At 36.7% G+C, this 14,975-nt stretch overlaps 1 long non-coding RNA gene across 1 annotated transcript; it reads right to left on the bottom strand.

Annotated features, from left to right (window-relative positions):
- Positions 1-9,541: 9,541 nt before the first annotated feature.
- LOC105437922 lies at positions 9,542-14,562 on the bottom strand. The gene is made up of 4 exons (XR_004065726.1): positions 14,426-14,562; positions 11,605-11,737; positions 11,212-11,286; positions 9,542-10,128 (listed from the first exon to the last, which is right to left on the bottom strand). It is a non-coding gene; the product is annotated as an uncharacterized LOC105437922 (long non-coding RNA).
- Positions 14,563-14,975: the final 413 nt, after the last annotated feature.

The raw sequence follows: 14,975 nt of genomic DNA, 5'->3' as shown, positions 1-14,975 counted from the left end.
CAAAGAAAGTTATTGTCATCTGTTACAGGGTGCAGAATGTTATCCGGATGCATATTTATCCTAAACTGAGACCAAAACGAGATCTTGTCAAAGAATTCTCGCTACCCTAAATAGGTACGAAAATCTCGAAATTCGCGAGACGAGGTAATTTTCACTCTCTCGGGTCGTCACTACAACTTCCGGTATAGAGTCCCATCCCGCTGGCGCTAGCGCCTGTGTTCGCTGTGCAGAGTTTTCACGCACGCTAAAATCGATGCCAATCAGTGTAATTTGTACAGATTATAATATGCAATGGAAAGCTTCGGGCAGAATTAGTGACTTTAGCACAAAAGGCCGTTAAACTCTACCGTGAAAGAGAGGGTTGTGATCACGAACGCCTGCACAGGAAGCTGTAATGTCGAAAAGCTATCCCATCATAATGCAATGCACGTTTTCAGGATTTTCCCCGGATCTCGGCAGAATCGCTATTTGGGGTAGCGAGAATTCGGAGAGTGGGCAGGCAAAAACATCTCAGTCCCATACCTTCATTTGTATGTGAGAAATATGTTGTCTCTCAGACTAAGTGTAGTACGCACTACGTGTACGGACTACGTCATGCCTGCCCACACATAGCTGCATTACTAGCACAGAAAAAAATATATCATTTCGGGGGCTACTTTTCAAGCTTGCTTGCATGAAAATGACACTTTTTCATTTGTTTTGCATTGAACTGTAGACTCTAGTCTAGATCTACATGTAGGGTCTATGCAAATTTTAGGGGGCTCTTATAGGCACATTCATAGGGTACTAGAGGGCGCTTCGCTTGCGTACGAAAATCTCAATGGACTTGCTACGGTGGGTCGGCAATAATCAGCCAAAAACTTGGATATGGGAGGGTGGAAGGATATATCTTTTTTATAATGTTATCCGGTCTTACCCCTAACCATCCTAGACCTATGTTTAATCTTAGTAGAAATAACATGCGAGTACAAGATGAGAAACATTGGGCCTATTACTGATGCAACTTTTGAAATATTAGCCTAGAAATGACCACCAAACGGAAAAAAATTACATTTTTTCTGACAAATCTTCATAAAATCTGAGTTATAAACAACTCACAACTAGGTACGGTAATACAAATACGATTTTCTGAAAATTCAGGTGTGATTTTTTAAGTTTCGTTCAAGTTTCAAGTATATTTCTGCGCATCGCAGCGCCAATTTTCTTCACTGCTTCAAAATCACCCTTGAAATTTTTTTTTGCAACGAATTTGATACGAGGTCCGCGAGTGTTCCCGGCACGTTCCTTGCGTGTTGAAAGTTTGGTTATACATAGTTTGCATTGACTCGCGCACGAAAAAATGGCTCGAAAACAAATGTCAAATGAAGAAATAACAAGCTTTTGTATAGTTATAAGTGATCTACCGCCCGGTGGGGTCACTCCCCTGCAAAGAGTGACACGTATGACCGTTACCACCAATGCATATAACCCCCTTTTGCGGTCAATTTCAAGGACATTTTGTGAAATTTAACCCCCTTTTTTACGTCAAAACAAGGACAAAATCGTACTTTGGAATACCCCTATTTATAAGATAATTGTAAGGACACTTTCGCAAATTTACCCCTATTTTACCATATTTCAAGGACAAGACTCGGCTCCGAGAATTTTTCTTCCCGGTTTTCTCTTTTCCCTTCCCGGTTTTCTCTTTTCCCTTTTCCTGACCCCTATTTATCAATTTCGGGGACACCTGTGCCCCCCTATTTTTCTTTATTTCGAGGAATATTTTGTCCGCGGACATTGCTTGAAATTGACCCCTTTTTCCGCGATTTTGGTAACGGTCATGCGGTCCGGAAGTCACATTGAGTGACCCCACCAGGTTTCTTTGTCGATTTAATTTATTATATAGTCTCAATTAGAATTTAGGATTATCTCACTGAAAAGTTAATAAACCGACAATTGTTCTCCGAGTTATTTTCACTTTGCCAGCAGACGATCTAGCGTTGTTTTGGCAAAAAGCTAGCCCGCCACCTTCCCACCTCGAACCTTTCGATTTTCGCTACAAAGTGCGCGCTGCGGAGCTCCGAAGGTGCATTGGTATCGCTGGCAAACTCTCAGCCGGCTAGCTCCCCACGAGGGACCATTCGCGGTATGGCGAGAGTGCATGTGTGAGATACGATTTTGGATTCGAGAACGCACGTAGTGCAACCGTGCGCGTCATTTTCTGCTGTCGAATGTCTACGACCAATTTTACATGTAAGATGTTTAGTACAGATAGTTGGTCAGTTTTCTTCTTATATCTTTGGTTTTACAACCTTTAAAAATATAATTTCTTCAAATTTGCTCCTGACTCGGTTCAGACTAATTGTCTGATGTGTTTTCAAGTCAATTTTTGAATATATTTGTTTGCATGAATTTTAAAGGTACTATGTCCCTTTTGCAGCCAACCTCAAATTCTGTAGAACTTTGCCGGAATTATGAATATGTCATGTATGTCCTATCTGTGAAATTTAAACGTTAGCAGTGTCCTCATATTCAAATTATGCAAGGAAACCCGTTTACTTGCTGGACTTCACTGTCAGACACTATTGAGTGACTGACTGGCCTTTTTTCTTCTTTAGACTTTGGTAATAAAATACATCAAAAGAGTTGTAAAGGGTACATGAGCATTTGTCTACATCAATAACCCACTTCTTATGATGGCCAAGATTAAACTGATTGAATCTTTGCGCAGCATAAAACGTATGACAATTCGGTACAATTGTCTGAAAATCAAGACTATTAGTACTTTTGGGCTCTATAGCCCTAAAGTCGATTTGACAACTGATAGTCGTTATTTTCCCACTTGAAGACATTTTCAAGCCCTACCTATTTTAAGTTTTTTTTTTTTTCAAATGCAGTTGGAATTTAACTTTTTCATTTTTTTGGCCTACAAATGGGATATAGTATTGTTTTGCTGCACTGTTTCACAAGAGCCGTGGTAAGTGCCATTCTGTACCCTGATCCCGCCTACAGGATTCGAAAAAAGGTATCTAGGGTGATTGGATAACCTGTAAATTTGCTCTTGGTGAAATTTCAGCAAAATCTATCGATGAGGGGATGAGGAATGTGAAAATATTATGCAAAAATGACGGCCTGATTAGCGGTTTTCACGTATTTACATACATTTTTTGGCGATTTTTGTAACATTTTTGTAAATTTCGGTCACATTTGAGATCACAACCTTTGTTTTAAAAACAAAGGAAAACAAAGCAATTAAATACATGATTTTCAGGCGTTTAAAATTGGCATAACTTTCTTATTACTGGGGCTAGCCTATTAGGATGAATGAGGCATCAAATAAAAGGTCTTATCAAGCTATGTTTGATGGCATAAAGCAAGAGCTTAAATTTTGAGATTTAATTTTCTTGTAACATCCTTACTTTCAGTTTTAGGGGCTCTTTTGGGCATTTCGGGGGCTAATTCGCCTCGAGCCCCCGTGATTTTTTTTCCCCTGATTACTAGACTATCTTGGCTGTGTATTCAAAGCTGTTTAGACGACCTCAATTGATTCTCAATATTTCAAGCACCACTGTATAGGACCGTGAACAAAATAGATCTATAGTAGATTAGGCCTTCTCAACTAGTTTTTATTAAGTGCCAAAATGAAAAGATTTGTAGTTGAAGTGCCACCCTGTATGTTTGACTGTGCTGCGAGGGAGCGTAGTGACCGAGCCAAAAACGGATGGGTTCGAGGGGCAAAGCCAAACGGGGGGTAGCAGGGGGCAGAGCCCCCTAAAGATGGTGGATTTTAGGGCTTTCTAAAGCCCAAATGGGGCATTTTTAACACCATTTCATTCCACAATATAATCAATCCTAATTTTTATATTGATGTGAAAAAATTAGTTCAATTCCTGGGTACAATTACACTGGAGGTAAATTTATATGTAGATATTTGGGTGCAATAAACACTGGAAATGTCAAAATAAAATGAAAATCAAACAAACAAAAACAAGATGTTTCCAGAGATTGGCAATGTTAATATTGGTAGCCCATCGTAAGCTAACTGTTGTTCAGAGATTAGGTTTAGAGTCGTATAAAATGGTAAAAGAAAACAATGAATTCCCCCTTTCTTCCTGTTCGTTAAGTAGGCATTTTGGGCTCAAATTCGACTGCAACTTCTTGATTTAGCTGAATATTTAATTCTAATATATAATATATATATTTTTTCTTTCTTTCTTTCTTTTTTTTGCAACAGTCGCGTGCCACTGACTGACCGCAAGCGCCGCAAGTGGTGCGCACGGCACCAGTTGAGAAGGCCTGCTCTAGATCAAGATCTAATTGAATCTCCTTAAAAATAGTACCATTCGTGATTTGAAAGAGCATGACAAATACATCTAAATTAATACCAAAATCATCACCCTGGCATAGGTCAACAAAAAAGCAAAATAACGATTGTTTAAAAAAACACCCATTTTTGGTCCCATTTTTGGTCCCATTTTTTTTTTCGACAGCTGAAAATGACGCGCACGGTTGCACTACGTGCGTTCTCGAATCCAAAATCGTATCACACACACACACACACTTTCGCCATACCGCGAATGGTCCCTCGTGGGGAGCTAGGCGGCTGAGAGTTTGCCAGCGATACCAATGCACCTTCGGAGCTCCGCAGCGCGCACTTTGTAGCGGAAATCGAAAAGTTCGAGGTGGGAAGGTGGCGGGCTAGCTTTTTTGCCAAAACAACGCTAGATCGTCTGCTGGCAAAGTAAAAATAACTACGATCGAGAACATTGTCGGTTTATTAACTTTTCAGTGAGATAATTCTAAATTCTAATTGAGACTATATAATAAATTAAATCGACAAAGAAACCTCGGTAGATCTCTTATAATTATACAAAAGCTTGTTTATTTCTTCATTTGACATTTGTTTCGAGCCATTTTTTCGTGCGCGAGTCAATGCAAACTATGTATTACCAAACTTTCAACACGCAAGGAACGGGGAACACTCGCGGACCTCGTATCAAATTTGTTGCAAAAAAAAATTTCAAGGGTGATTTTGAAGCAGTGAAGAAAATTGGCGCTGCGATGCGCAGAAATATACTTGAAACTTGAAAGAAATTTAAAAAATCACACCTGAATTTTCAGAAAATCGTATTTGTATTACCGTACCTAGTTGTGAGTTGTTTATAACTCAGATTTTATGAAGATTTTGTCAGAAAAAAATGTAAATTTTTTCCGTTTGGTGGTCATTTCTAGGCTAATATTTCAAAAGTTGCATCAGTAATAGGCCCAATGTTTCTCTTCTCGTACTCGCATGTTATTTCTACTTAGATTAAACATAGGTCTAGGATGGTTAGGGGTAAGACCGGATAACATTATAAAAAAAGATATATCCTTCCACCCTCCCATATCCAAGTTTTGGGCTGATTATTGCCGATCCACCGCAGCAAGGCCATTCAGATTTTCGTACGCAAGCGAAGCGCCCTCTAGTGCTCCATGAATGTGCCTATAAGAGCCCCCTAAAATGTGCATAGACCCTACATAGTACATGTAGATCTAGACTAGAGTCTACAGTTCAATGCAAAACAAATGAAAAAGTGTCATTTTCATGCAAGCAAGCTTGAAAAGTAGCCCCCGAAATGATTTTTTTTTTTTCTGTGCTAGTAATGCAGCTATGTGTGGTCAGGCATGACGTAGTCCGTACACGTAGTGCGTACACACTTAGTCTAAGAGACAACATATTTCTCACATACAAATGAAGGTATGGGACTGAAATGTTTTTACCTGCCCACTCTCCGAATTCTTTGACAAGATCTCGTTTTGGTCTCAGTTTAGGATAAATATGCATCCGGATAACATACTGCACCCTGTAACAGGTGACAATAACTTTCTTTGTCACATAGTAAGCTCCAATCAATGACAAGACGTCAGAGTAGATATGAAAACCGTTCGAAACTTGTTGGAAAAGAAGATCAAAACCATCTACCACTGCATTTGTTGTTGTTGTTGTTTTAATTTTATATAGGCGTTTTTCATTCAGAAGTGAATATTTACGCCTCTTCTCTCAGGATTTTTATTCCTTTAAAATTAGATTTACTTTTTTTGATATATAGATTGGGATAAATTGGATTTTTAAAAGCAGCCATGTTTACCACTAGTCTTTGTTTAAGGCTGTTAACAGTAAACAGATTTGTCATCTCTCTCTTTCTCTCTCTCTCTCTCTCTCTACCTCTCTGATATGCCTGTTTCCTGTCTATCTCTTCCCACTCTCTCTCTCTCTCTCTACCTCTCTGATATGCTTGCTAACTGTCTATCTCTTCCCATCTCTCTCTCTCTTTCTTTCTCAGTCTCTCTCTCTCTCTCTACCTCGCTGTTGGGATTTTTTAGGATTTTATTGAAATCAAAACATCAAAAACCAAGAGCAAACAGTCCAAAGACTGACAACTGTCTTGGGTACAAAAATATAATTTAAATCAAATATACATAATAAAATAGTAGTAATGAATAAATACATAAGTTACATAAGTTAAAATATCAAATAACTAAACTATTATCAATAAATATTGCAAAAAGGACATATAAACAATAAGTATACATCATTACAATTACGTCAAAAGAGGGCTCTCGAGCTGTGCAAAATCTAAATCAGGTACAGACCGAGAGTCCAATAAAAGAAAATTAAAATGCATAAGACTGGGTTTAAAAAAGATCAATAGTGAAAAGAGGGGAATATGTCAGCTAAAGAATAATTTTTTAAATTTAAAGTATTGAGAAGGTACAAGTAACATACAATAAAGAAATTCCCAAGAGAGCATAGTAAGAGAATAGAGTAAGATAGAGGAAGAGAGAGGGAGAAAATAAGAAAGGAGAGGAGAGAGGGAGAGAGAGAGAGAGAAAGAGAGAAGGAAGAGGATAGGAAGAAAGTTAGGGAAATATCAATACCATCTGTAAAATTTGTAAAAACAGTCCAGGTATTCAACATTGTAGACATCATTGCAATTAACCCGAAATACATGAAACATACAATAAAGAAATTCCCAAGAGAGCATAGAGAGAGAAAAGAGTAAGATAGGGGAGAGAGGGAAGAAAAGAAAAGGAGAAAGAGAGAAAGAGAGAGAGAGAGAGAGAGAAAGAGAGAGAGAGAGAGAGAGAGAGAGAGAGAAGGAAGGGGATAGGAAGAGAGTTAGGGAAATATCAATACCAACTGTAGACTCTGTAAAAACAGCCCAAGTATTCAAGCATTATAGACATTGTAATTAATCTGAGATACATGTAACATACAATCTGTAGAATCTGTAAAAAACAGTCCAGGTATTCAACATTGTAGACATCATTGCAATTAACCCGAAATACATGAAACATACAATAAAGAAATTCCCAAGAGAGCATAGAAAGAGAAGAGAGTAAAACAGATGGAGAGAAATAGGAAAACAGAAAGGGGGAGAGAGAGAGAGAGGAGAGAGGGAGAGAGAGAGAGAGAAGGAGATAGGAAGAAAGTTAGGGAAATATCAATAAAATCTGTAGACTCTGTAAAATGAGAAAGTATCTAAACATTGTAGACAATAGACATTATTGCAAGAATTATGAAATACATGTACATAAAGGAAAAAGAAACATGTGTAATCTACCAAAGAAGAATGGAAGAAGAAGGAGGAGGAAAAGAGAAGAATTTGAGAAAGAGAGGGGAAAACACCAGAAAGGAAATTGGAAATTGGTAGATTTACACAAGTTTCATCATGTTGATTACCTTCACTGCCTGTGGTATAAAAGAATTTTGGTATCTGGATGTACGGCATGTTGGTTGGCAAAGAGGGTCACTGTTTCTTAACTGGCGAAAATTTGGTAAGGAATCCCTACGTGGAGGGAGCATGGAAGAATGTCTGGATTGTAAGAGTGATTTAACAAAATTTATGAACAATTGTTGTCGTCTATCTGCAAGGGATGGAATCTGTAAAACTTGAAGGGCGTGAAGGTAATCAACATAATTATATCCCAAAATGATACGGCAAGATCTTTTTTGGACTCGTTCGATCTTGTTCGACTGATTGGCAGTAATAGATGATGACCACACTGGGGAGGCATATTCAACTAACGGTCTAATATACATAATATAAATAGCAACCAAATCCTCTAGTGGAGCTTTGTGTTTTCTAAGAACACAAAGGATGTAAAAACGTCGTGATGCTTGTTTGACAGCATTCTCGACTTGTCTATCCCATTTCATATCAGACTGTAAGTGCACTCCCAATAACTTAACAAACTCAGTAGGCTGAAGGACAGAGTCACTGATGCTAACTTCGGGCATAACAATCTGGTTCCGAAGGAAAGAGATATGCAATACCTTACACTTCTCAGGCTTAGGGGTCATCTGATTATCAACAGAACACTCGGTGATCAAAGATAAATGATCTTGCAATACGGAGGGTTGAGATTTGTGTCTGATTTCAGCGACACTCAAATCATCAACATATTTCCATCTCAGAGGAGTAGAGGTTGCAACATCATTTATCATGATTAGGAAAAGAATGGGACCGAGCCTCGTACCTTGCGGTACTTCACATGTAACAGACAGGGGCCCACTAAAGGTAGATCCTAAACGTACACAGTGAGATCTGTTCTCCAAGTAGCTACACAAGAGAAGGATAGTATTTGGATCAGTACCTAAATCAAACAACTTCTCAATCAGCACATTGTGATTGATGTGATCAAATGCCTTAGCATAATCAATAGTACAGACTGAGGCAACATAACCAGGTTTGTCAAGACCTTTCAAGATCGAATCGATCATACTTATTAAATAATGAGAGGTTGATGATCCTTTCATATTACCGAACTGTTGACTATCAATTTTGCTCATAATGTCTTGATAAAACCATTTAGTGAGAAATGCTTCAAAAACCTTTGCAAAGGTAGGGGTGAGTGATATTGGTCTTAGTTGGTCAACAGTATTACATGGTGTATTCTTAGGGATTGGAACAATGTCTGAAACCTTCCAACAATCCGGAAAATTCCCAGTTTCTAAACATTTATTAAAGACCATAGTCAAAGGACCTGCTATCTCAGGAGCGAATTCACAGATAAGTCTAGTGGGTAGGTCATCATGGTGTGTGGATTTATGCCTGCTCCGCCTGTCTTTCTCTTCCCATATCTCTCTTTCTCTCTCTCTACCTCTCTGATATGCCTGCTCCCTGTCTATCTCTTCCCATCCCTCTCTCTCTCTCTATCTTTCTCTCTCTCTCTCTCTCTGATATGCCTGCTCCCTGTCTATCTTTTCCCATATCTCTCTTTCTCTCTCTCTCTCTACCTCTCTGATATGCCTGCTCCCTATCTATCTCTTCCCATCTCTCTCTCTCTCTCTCTCTACCTCTCTGATATGCTTGCTCCCTGTCCATCTCTTCCCATCTCTCTCTCTCTCTCTCTCTCTACCTCTTTGATATGCCTGCTCCCTGTCTATCTCTTCCCATCTCTCTCTCACTCTCTCTCTCCCCATCTCTCTCTCTCTCTCTCTCGCTCTCTCTCTCTCTCTTCTATTGTCCATAGTTACCCCTCTCACGACATGAACAAAAGTAAATTACCCGAGAAGGAATTATTACGTCATTCCATTTAATAAGACCGTTTTGTGCACAATGTGTCAAAGAATAAAGCAGCTGATTAAAAATTTGAAAATTTACAATCGAAACATACTGTTTAGATCATTGATTTCTATCAATGTTTATGTGGTGAGTGGTGACTTGACGGTACGAACGGCAGGCTCCAATGATTACAAGTTTCCTTTGCACTTGTTTCTGTACATAATAATGAAGCACATGTACAAGATTGTACTCTTCAATGCATTATTTCAAACAATCAAATTTCCAGTGAATTGACTAACCTTTACAGTTGTCAACACAAAACTATATTGGGCTACATGTAGGCATATTGATACTTTACTTTTGAAACGAGATTCAAAATGGATTATATATATTTTATTGATTTAAAAAAAATATTTTAGAGGTAAGGTTATGAGTTCGTTCGGGTTAGGATTAAGGTCAGTGATAACTGATCATCGAGGATTATTTTTTTTCTTGTATCAATTTGACAAAACTCTCAACAGACAGAGAAGACGTCTGACGCCAGGCAAATGGAAAAGATGCAGTTAGTATGCCTCTCGAAATTCTCGATGCGTTTATTACCCTACAGTTGAAAACAAGAAAAGGGAAAATATAAAGATTTATTAAATATATAGATATTTATATGCTGTATCCTTACAATGTGCATGCACCGATTGCATTTCAGAAACAGTAGTGTTATGTGATAGAGGGTGTGATTCTGCTAACGGGATAATGAAGAGGTGTATATGTGCACTCTTAAAGCAGGGTAGAGTTGGGTACAATTTTGAACATAAGAGGTCAAAATAGGAAGATACATGTTTGTTGGATGAAATCTACTCAACCTTCGTTAAACATTGCCCAGCGTTGGTAAACTCTTACCCAACAAACATGCATTGTTCCTTTCTTTTCCTCTTATGAGTAAAATGTTACCCAACCCTTTAAAAAGTATGAAGATACACATGGGAAGAATATAAATTGGATAATTCTCTCAATTTTAATTAATTTTAGGTTATTAGAAATGACTCCGTGCCCTATATACGAAAAGGCAATCCTAAAGCAGAGCAAGTTACCATGTCGTGCTTAGTCATTTAATCATCGTATTGTTAACTCATCAATCAAATGACAACGATGGTTGTTCGAGCCTGACTTGAAGGAAATAAACATGCCCTTCATAATGTTATTTTTTAGAAATGTTATATGCAAAGTCTTTTTGACCGAAATTATGCGCACTTAAAAGCCTCACTGTGTCATGCTTGTCGAGTACTCCTTCATTTCTTAGTCTTTAAAACAACACAAAAAATACAATGCCGGTATTCATGACTATCGTAAATATTGCTAATAAAATTATTTATGCCTGTATTGCACATCCACGAGTCATATATCAGCGTTAAAAGTATTGATATTATTAACTTAATAATTATGTTAAAAATGGCATTGATCATTTTGAGGCTGGTAACGGAGGTGGTATAGATTACATCGAAAGAAATATTATCCAGCCGATTTTTAAAGTTTGTCTTCCTTGATTTTTCTCATTTTCATGACTATGTGATAGAGGTGTCGAATTGAAAAAAATTAGAGGTGGATTATTATTATTCATAGAATGAGCATACTATTTCTCATGCATTTTTATTTAGATTTGGAAATATTGTTAAATACAAGCTCGTACCGTTAGCAACGCACAATGTCTGATATTGTGAGACACTACCGCCTGACTGTCTTAGCTGCTTACAATATTCCTCTACTGCAATAAAAAATAAAAGACAAACAAATAATCGAAACAATAGTAAATCAATAAATCAAATCAAATCAAACAAAATTTGGTTGGTAAAGTTATCACGATATATCATCGGCCAGGATAAGAAGTGATAAAAAGTATCTTTCTGAAAGTGCAAACTTTCTACAAATCTGGTCAGATTACGTCAAAACATCATTGCCATGTTGGCACATTTCAATAGGTGACCGCACAATCATACAGCTATTAGAATGGCTTTTATAGGTTGGTTGTTTTGTAATCGTATTCGTTTTAGTTGTTTGATAACATTATAAATAAATTGCTTACTGTCTTGTTGCTCCTCTACACTCAACGCATTGGAATTGTCGATCTCATCTTCCTCGACTAAAACACTTGCTACCACGGCCAATGCAATCAGAAAGTAGAGAGAAATCATGGTTTTTGACGCCATTTTTAAAGTCTAAGGAAAATAGAATCAACATGGAAATACATTTTGATCATTTGGTCAAAGATACGGTGACATTGCAATGCAATTAAGAATGTCAGCATAGAATCGTGACGTAATGAAACTTTCCTTTTACAGAATGAACAGAAATCGGACAATATAAAGTTATAACAGAAAGTGAAGGAACAATAATGGGCTTCGAGACGACAGGCTGCCAGAAAATACTTGAATTGTGGTTTACTGTGATGAATGCCAGGAGGAAGGCTTCAGAATATCCACATTCAATCATAGTTTTCGCTTTCAGGAACCATCAACTGAGAATGTTTGTAATGCCCTGTTGAAAGATGATGTTCCCGGCCCACTTCTGCACTGCTCTCATTGCATGCACTTTAATAACGGCTTTGACGATGATAAAGATTCAACGCACAGTCTCGTTTTCAAAGAATAGAAGAAGGCGAATGTAATGTCTTTAAAATGCTATCGTGACACAGAAAATATTAAGAAATTGAATTTGATAAATGATCTGACAACAGTGCTTAACATACTTAGTATGTCAAGCAGTAATGAGTAATGTTAGAAGGTAGTCTACCTTCTAACATTACTCATACTTACGTAAAGCTAATCTCAGTGAGCTCTGGTATGGGAATCGTATTTTGAAAGACATTCGCTACGATTTATTCTAGATTGTTGATCCTGCAGCAGATTTCCTGATCTTCATATGCTCATTTCTCAGCCACTATACAATTTCTACCAAAATTATTGTGCAGTTGTCATTTATTTGTAATCTTGAAAATTCTGTGTAAGTTTCGTTGGATTCTGTGAGAATTTAATCTCTATATTTACCAGAACTCAAGATTATCTTTAAACTTACCTCCCCAAATTATTAATTGATATGAGCCATTATAATCTGAGCATGTTTGTTTGGTAAAATGTACCCGAAATTGGGTAAAAATTACCTAGTGTTGGTATAAAGTATTCCCAACAAACATGTATGGGTTTTTTAACCTCCTATTTTTAACATTTTACCCAATTTGCTTAAAGGGGAAGTCCACCCTGATATCGAGTTTAAAACAAATATGAAAACGGAAGAATAAGATGTTATAAACGTTGAATTTACTACGGCGAAAAGTTATTATAATTTAATGCTAGAAAAGAAAAAAGAGAAAATTGGTTTCCATTTTTGGCAAAATATTTTAGGCCTACCAGAAACATTTGTTTGAAAAGATGTATTTCAGTTCAAATTTAATAACATAAGAGACAATAAGATCAAACAATATAATTTTAAATTAATTCATAGAATATTGCCATCTAAAGACAATCTCTTTATATGGAAAATCGTACAGTCTAACGAATGTGAAATTTGTCGTGAAAAAGAAACTATTGAACATTTTATATTTCGTTGCAAGAAATTAAGAGTTTTCTGGAAAATTATCTCAAGAATTATATATTTCATTTTTAAAATAGAAATTGAAATTGATATGAAAATGTTATTGATTGGATATAAAATAGATAACAGAAAATATACTTTACTTAATTTTTGGATAAATTATGCTCAACTAGTTATATACAAAGACTACGTAAAGCGGAACTTTGGCGAAGTACCAACCAATCCAAAGAGGTTAATAAATAATTTTATTTCATCATTAAAATGTTATTTGAAATACAAAGAAAATATAAAATACTTCGATATTGAGGTAGTTAAGAAAGTATAAGAAATGTTAAAATGATCATTTTAAGATATTATGTTGATCTTGTATATAATTCATGTTTCATTTTACTTGTTTTGTAAATAATATATATGTATTTTGAAATGGAACAATAAAGTCCCTCTGAAGAGGTAAAAAGAAAAAAATAAATGTATGAGTTTTTGAAGATGCGATCAATCAATCATCGTTCAAATTGGCAACTCTGTGACATAATTGTTGTGAGGTTATCACCCATTTGCCCTGTACTAAAAGACTTTAAAAGCTTACTCTCTTAAAAAAAAGAGTGAATTTTCACTCTATTTTTCACCATCTTGGGAGTGACGTCCGTGATCACTTGTTTAGGAGTGAAAATCGATTGATTTTAGAGTGCTCTCTAAGAAGAAAAGAGTAAATGTTCACTTTATTTTCACTACATTTTCACACTCCAGAGGAGTGTCGTCCGTGATCACTCGATTTTTTTTACAGAGTATGTAATGGAGATTAATGCCTTACCAAGGGACACCTAGCATCCGTTAGTGTTACGAACCCGAGCCTTCACGTTTACGAGATCACTGGGCCATCTCACCCATCAGAGTTGCCAAAGCAAAGCTCCTGATTAAAGTGCACTAAAAGCCCTCTGCACAAGAGGCGAAGAAATGTCTGAAGAAATGCAGACCAACGCTCAACAACTGAATATACATCAATTATTCCCAAATCCAGACTCTCAACTACCGAAAAAACGTTTTACAGTTGCTGCTTCGAAAGAATATAATTTTAACCTGTCTTGCCACTTTCAAAAGATCCATTAAACATTCCTCTTCCCTCAGAAATAAAGCATGATTTACCTTTTTCTGAGTCTTATGTTTCTCTTCACATTCTGTTACATAGTAAGGGATAAGGTACTTTTTGTTTTAGCGCTACTAAATAATCGATATCATTATCAATACAATTAATAACTGACGGAATCAGAAAGACGTCTCATGTGCAACAGGCATAACGTAAGGGATGTTGGGCCTACCTGATTTCGATGCGGTGTTCGAGTAGAATTCTGTAAGATGATGATATTCTTTCTCGTAGCTCGATGTGACGAAGTGTCTCTATCAAGATATATGTTGAATTAAAGTCTAGATAGCTTCTGGTTTTATAGAATTTCGGAGCCTGCCATTACTATCTTCTCGTAACCGACAAGTCACCGCATGTAAAATTGGATTTTGTTTTCAACACTATGCTGGTGGATAAAACTTTCCAAAAATCAGACCTCAGAACATATTGTTTGATTATTTTGAATTAAAACTTTCAAGCATTGTCATTGTTCGTTACCGACAAGTTACCGCATGTGAAATTGAATATTGTGTTCAACATTATGTTGGTGGATAAAACTTTTCAAAAATCCAAAAAATATGACCTCATAAAAATTGCTTCGATTATTTTGTATTCAAACTTTTAATCATCGAAGCCTGTCGTTCGTACCGACAAGTCCCCACTCATCACAGTCATGTCAGTTTGAACGAATCGATCAATCGTCAAAGAATTGATTTATAATCGCTTTATAATTAATTATTTTATAT

This window comes from Strongylocentrotus purpuratus, unplaced genomic scaffold (assembly GCF_000002235.5).
Source record: "Strongylocentrotus purpuratus isolate Spur 01 unplaced genomic scaffold, Spur_5.0 spur5_scaffold_20, whole genome shotgun sequence".
Lineage (NCBI taxonomy): Eukaryota > Metazoa > Echinodermata > Echinoidea > Camarodonta > Strongylocentrotidae > Strongylocentrotus > Strongylocentrotus purpuratus.
The sequence above is the reverse complement of the archived record's forward strand: the minus strand, read 5'-3'. Positions and strand labels throughout refer to the sequence as shown.